Source organism: Ostrinia nubilalis, chromosome 11 (assembly GCF_963855985.1).
Source record: "Ostrinia nubilalis chromosome 11, ilOstNubi1.1, whole genome shotgun sequence".
NCBI classification, from domain to species: Eukaryota; Metazoa; Arthropoda; class Insecta; order Lepidoptera; family Crambidae; genus Ostrinia; species Ostrinia nubilalis.
In genome coordinates, this window is record NC_087098.1 from 14,299,618 (window position 1) to 14,306,367 (window position 6,750).

Genomic DNA, 6,750 nt, shown 5'->3' on the forward strand with positions numbered 1-6,750 from the left:
AAAACAGCTGATTTTGATCTTCTTCTTCTTCTTCTTTGGTTTATGGCGATGAACTTGCGTTTTTTCGCCACTGAGGGCACACTATTCCGCCAATGTCACGTGCGCAGCTTTTACACAGTGGTTGTTGTTATAAAAATAGAAAATTTTGTAGCTGCAATCTAAGCAAACTTATATACCTAAAACAAACAGACATCACAAATAAGACAACACAATACGTGAAAATAAAATATAAAAAGAACAAACAATTATGGGAGACAAAAAAAGGGATGTTGTTGTTGCAGTGCAGGTGACAAATTAGGGAAAAAAAAAAAAAAAAAGTTACTTGTCACTCAGAGGGATAATTTAAAAACGTTTGCCAAACACTAAACAGTACCATTCACCTACAAATTAATTTTGTTTGAGTTAATGAATTTAACAAGGGATTTTAAAGTGGAAGGGTTATTACAATTAAGGACACACTTAATGTTAGTAGGGAGTGGGAATTTTTTGGGAAGAAAATCAAACAAGGAAGAGCCAATTTTCGGGCAATTGAAAAATATGTGGTTGGTTGATCCCTCGTCTAAGCCGCACTCACATAGGGAATTATCTTTAATCCGCATTTTTGCAAGGTGAACCGGGGTACAAGCATGACCAAGACGCAAGCGACAGATAATGGAAACAGTCCTTTTAGATAAGTGGTGATATTTAAAGAACCAGGGTCTTGTGGGAATGCTCTGTTGGATGTCTGCATAATATCTACCAGCCAATCGTTTAGACTTTTCCCAGTGAGTATTCCACGATTTGTAAAGGTGACTGCGTGGCAGGGAGGAAGCGTCATGCGCATATAACTTGTAATGTTCCAACGAGCCAGTGGTTATAGCAATTTTGGCGGATGAGTCTACTGTTTCATTACCAGGAATTCCTCGATGACTTGGGATCCAGGCCAAAACGACTTTTAAATTCAGCTGATTACACTGATATAGGGCTTCTCGAATTTTGAAAATTATTGGAAATTTGGATTTGGATTTGAAGGGATTGGCTAAAATGGATTGAAGACAGCTTAGAGAATCGGTGAAAATCAGAGTGTTATTGAGTTGATGAGAGATTATATAGCGAATAGCTTCAAGTATAGCAACAGATTCTCCGGTGAACACTGATGTAACAGGAGGACACTTAAAATTCAATGTTATTTTGTATGCTGGGATCCATACTGCAGCACCTGTGCATCCACCTTCGTCCAGCTTAGAAGCATCAGTATATATCTTGAGCCAGCCTTGCCAGTGTTCGGAGACAATATTGATAAATTCTTGGCCTGCAGAACATGAATCTTTCGTTATACCAAAGTTTAAAATAATGGGGGGATGGTAAAGTAGTGATTCAAAGCTGTTGGAGAAAAGGGGATTCAATGTAATTTTTTCAATTGGAGTGGGGAGACGGTTAAATTTCTGGTAACTTAACAAGATACATGGCAAACTCCGGGAGGGGTCGTTGTTGATCAGTGAAGAGAGGAGGATTAATTTGTCATTTAATGGGTGAGTTGAATTTTGAGAAACTTTTAAATAAAATCTGTCACTGAGGTATTGTCTACGCAAATAGAGGGGAGGTTCCACGCTTTCAACCTGTAAACCGTTGATAGGCGAGGATTTCATAGCTCCCAGTATTATGCGAAGACATTTAGATTGGGTTTTAGTAATTTTATCGAGGACGGATTTGTTACAAGGGTCTAACAGAAATGAAGCATAGTCAAAATGGCTACGAACGATAGCATTATATAGTAGCTTTTGGGAATAAGGATGAGCACCCCACCAGGCACCCGAGAGGGCTCGAAGAATATTTAACCCTTTTTCTGCCTTTCCAAGGATATAGTTGAAATGCGGGATACCTGACAACCGGGTGTCAAGAACTAATCCCAAAAATTTTACTTGATTGTTGCAGGGAATGCTATCGCCGTTCAATGATATATCTAAATTTGGAATGGAACGTTTTCTGGTGAAGACAACGCAACTACATTTTTGAACAGAAATTGAGAGTCCATGGTCTGTCATCCAAGAGTTAAGGTAATCTAATGCTGAGTTTAGACGAGAGCTTGCTTCGTTTATAGATTTGGAGGAGTAATACAGAGATATATCATCCGCGTACTGCAGTATGCTGCAGAAAGAGTCAACTGTTCTGTTTAGGTCGTATGTATAAACGCTATAGAGTAGGGGACTAAGCACAGACCCTTGAGGGAGGCCTTTCCATATCAAACGAGGAACAGAAGAGTCTTGACATCTCACCGTTATTGATCTAGACATCAATGTGTTACAGATGAGACGTACCAGTTTCTCCGGGATACTCAGTAAGTGCAATTTTTGCCTGAGCAATGGGAGCAAAACGTTATCATACGCGGAGGCTATGTCCAGGAAAACACCAACAAGGAACTCTTTATTTTGGAAAGCTACTCGGATATCGGTTGTCAAGATGCTCAAACTATCAAGAGTGCTCAGCCCTTTACGGAAGCCAAATTGGGACTTAGGCAAGATGTTGCTGGATTCTAAGAACCATTCTAGGCGGTTTTTAACCATGTGCTCCATTATTTTGAGAAGGACGGAAGAGAGAGCTATAGGACGGTAGGAATTGTGGTCTGAAGGTTCTTTTCCTGGTTTGGGGATTGGAATAACTATCTGTTGTTTCCAAGATTCCGGAAGAGAACCTAGATCAAGAAAAGAGTTAATGGTGTCGAGAAAGTAATGTTTGGCTTTTTCGGGGGATTTTAATATAAAAGAGTATGGGATTCCATCTACCCCTGGGGAAGAATCCTTTAAACCGTCAAGAGCCAATGACAGTTCTTCAAATGAAAAGGGCCTATCGAGGTTGTTTGTATGAGGAAGAAAACTACTGGGAGAAGGGAAGCTATCCATGAAAGGAACAAAAGGAGGAGCCAATTTGTCAGCGAAAGAATTTAACCATGTTGAGGGATCATTTGAAGGAGCATTCATTGGTAATAAAGACCTGCGGTATCTTTTGATATGCTTCCAAACTATTGAGGAAGGAGTTCTTGGAGACATAGTCTCGCAGAACTTAATCCAGCCCTTTCTCTTCTTTTTGGCCAGAAATTTTCTGGTTTGCGCAGCAGTTTTTTGGTAGAAGATGTAATTCTCCATGGTCATTGAACGATTGTATCTTTTTTCAGCCTCTTTACGATTTTGGACACTAGCAGTACACTCTGCATCCCACCAGGGAGGTGATACCTTCCTAGATGGGTTTTTTGTTGGGATATGAGCATCAGCTGATGTCAGCAGGGTATTCACAAACTCCGAGTACACGTCAAGAGCGTTCTCGTTAGTGACATTAGGTAGGTCCTTCAGTTTCTCTCTAACCGACGCATAATAGCCTGACCAATCAGCGTTATTTAATTTATATTTTAAGAGGGGAGGAGGGCGATTTATTGGAGAATTATTATTCGGTAGAGAAATTAAAATTGGAAAATGGTCACTACCGAACGTGCTTTTAAGAACGCTCCAGGAAAGAATTGAGCTCAAATTAGGTGAACAAAACGAAACATCCACGGCAGACGCTGGGTTTTGAGACGGCGCGCATCTTCTCGTTGGACAGCCATTGTTCAAAATGCAGAGGTCCAAATCATCCAAAAGATCCAAAAGCAATGATCCAGGGGAGTCAGAGTGATATGAGCCCCATGAGACGTGATGGGCATTTAAGTCACCCATAATGAGGACAGGAGGAGGAAGGGATATAATGGCAGAGCGTAATTCATTAATAGAGGAAGAGTTAGGACGAGGAATATAAGCGGATAGAAAGGATATGTCAAATACTCGCACGGCCACGACATTAATGTCTTGACTGTGCGAGGGGAGAGGGAGTTGGGTATAGCGGAGAGAGCGCCTTACAAGTAAGGCACTTCCCGCGTAACCATCGGTTCTATCATCCCGGAGGCACGAGTAACCTGATACACGAAAGTGTGAACCAGGCACCAGCCATGTCTCCGAGATGGCTAGGACCGATGGAGAATATTTATTAATCAAAAATGTTAATTCGTGTTTTTTACGTCTAATGCTTTTGCAGTTCCATTGGACTACCTCTGTCGACATTATTATTGCAAGTTAACTGCGAGATTTGGGAAAGCTTTTGCGCAACGTTGGACGGTAAGGTGTTTTTACGGCCAGAAACAATTTGGAGGATAAGAGAGAGAACCAGGTCCAGAAGGTTCTCCTCTCCTAAGGAGGAAAAAGAGTCATCGCCTAAAGCGCAGCCATTGGGGAGGGTGGAGGCACAGTTGCCTATTATGGCTTGGTGTGCCTGTTTGTCATACCCTTTATTCAATGGCGTATGAGGACGGGATGGGCGTGGGATGGACTTTCTGTAAGAGCTGGATTGAGTGGAGGGAGTGGATTGGGGGTAGGAAGATTGAGGAGTGGGGTTGGATTTTTGGGGTGATGGGGATTTAGCAATGTCTGCATATGACCTACGAACTGGCGCAAATTGGGAGGAGGCCTGGGAGTAGGAGATATTGTCCTGAGACATGGTGATCTTGATTGCCTTCTGCCGAGAGTGCTCTGGGCAGGACCTGTTTAATGCAAAATGGGGGCCCTGACAGTTAATACAAGTAGCTTTGTCTTCCGTAACTTGGCATTCCTCAGCGGAGTGTGGTTGAGTGCATCGGTAGCATCTTGGCTTGGACCGGCATTGAGACTTGACGTGGCCGAAACGACAGCAGTTCATGCATTGGATAGTTGGGAGCTGGTACGTCTCAACTGGTAATGAGTTGTGGAAGCAAAAGACTCTTTCCGGGAGAACTTGACCCTTAAATGTGACTACGACTGTTTGTGTGGGGACCCAGGAAGTTTGATTATCTTGAACTAGTTTCCTATTGAGACGGCGCGCCTTCAAAAGGATACCGCAGCCGTCTGGGGTAGTCAAGGATTCAGCGAGTTCGTCCATGGTCCAGTCTGTAGGGATATTTCGAATGAGGCCCATGCGGGTCACGTTATAAGTTGGGATGGAAGCTACATATTTGTACATGGACAAAATTTCATTACTAAGGAAATTGTTAGCAGCAGTGGATGAAAGAAATTCGACAGAAATCCTGTTTCTGCCAATTTTTTTGACTCCGTCTAAAATAATTCCCTGTATTTTGTTAGTCACAAGAAATTTGCCAAATCTCATGGGTTGTATATAAGCTGGGGAAGAAGGTTCATTTTCCACATGGGAAACGTGAACGATAAAGGGGCCTTTGTCCTGGTCGCTGTAGATTTTAGGAGCAATCACAAGTGAGGGATGTGTGTACACCGATTGATGATTTTGTGAAGATCCGTCTGTGTTTGTCCTCTTGGCGGGCTCGGAGTCAACCTCCGTATCTAGGCGGCGTTTAGTTGCCGTTTGGGAGAATAAGGGTTGGGAGACCTCCATTGTATCCGTCTGATCTGGAGGATCAGGCGGGTCGGGAGGACTAGGGTCCATTTTTGTTAAAACTTACCGAGAATAAATAAACTTATGTACCACCACCCTTGTTTTAGTAATAATTTAGCTTAAAATTGATTTTCTGTAAAAGATTACACTAGTAATTACACCAAAACTAATTGTTTTCCTGAAACACGTGTAGCCACTGACACTCGCGAGACGGAAAAAACCTGATTTTGATAATTTTGACAGTCTGTGTTTGACAGTAATGACGGCAGGCCCTAAAATGACTTTTTTATTTTTCTTAAAGTCGAATCAATGGTCGAAATAATTTCAGTATCGTTTTTTGATAGTTTCACTAAACTAAAAAAAAACCATTTTTTTCATTTCAACCATTTTCATTCGCTACTGACGCCCGTTTTACCATTACTTATTCTGTGGTTTTACCAACAAACTTATTGTAGGCAATCAGCGGATGATAAACCCTCCCACGATGTGCTATGTCGTCCAGTTCGTCCACCACAGGTTTGATGATGGATGATTTCACCAATAGATGACGCTACATGTAAATACGAAGCAGCTATAGATGACCCACGCTGAACTGTGCCACCAAACTCAATGACAGGGGGGCGCTACCATCGGTCAACTATATGGTTTCCAACATGGCAAACATCGGAACCAGCGATCCGGTATTGACGGTGGCGCCCCACTGTCAATGTCATGCATAGGACAGTTCAGTATTTTGGAACTATATTGATGCCCCATCAATCATCATTTACGACTTTACGACTGAGCTGAAAGCCTGAGACCAATCTTCATTTAACTTTAATTAATTCCACACTAGAAATTTTAACTATCCTGCCTGACGCTAGTTGCTGCTTTACTTACTCCTAGCTGGAATATTTGCCCGGCAAGCGAATGGTCGTGCGTGGGTTTGATTCCCACCGTAAACAATTCGGTTTTTTCAAGTTATTTATCGTCTTTTTTATTTTAATTACTTATGTAACATACCTATGTTTTACAGCTTAGGTACCTACCTAAGCTGTAAAATCTTCGATCCTTTGTTTGAGTATATTATTTTAACTATCTCACACAGTATTAACAACTGTGATAAACGGCACAATTTATACCTAGGTACCTATCTAAAACATCGGCTAACTGAAAGTATTACCTTCGCGAAGTAAAACTTCTGTACGTAGTACTTATTAGTATTCTGTGGTATTAGTTCGATACTAGGCCTAAGCTAAGACGCTACGACGGCAAAAATTTAACTATGCTTATAAGTTAGTTCATATTTTAATCGTTTATGTCTTGAAAAGTAGTATTTTTTTGCAAAATTACGATTTCTAGCTGGAAGAAAAACAGAGTAAATGA

At 41.5% G+C, this 6,750-nt stretch overlaps 1 long non-coding RNA gene across 1 annotated transcript; it reads right to left on the minus strand.

Annotated features, from left to right (window-relative positions):
- Positions 1-19: 19 nt before the first annotated feature.
- Positions 20-5,599, minus strand: LOC135076313 (uncharacterized). The gene is made up of 3 exons (XR_010258243.1): positions 5,453-5,599; positions 575-1,291; positions 20-176 (listed from the first exon to the last, which is right to left on the minus strand). It is a non-coding gene; the product is annotated as an uncharacterized LOC135076313 (long non-coding RNA).
- Between the last annotated feature and the right edge of the window lie 1,151 nt (positions 5,600-6,750).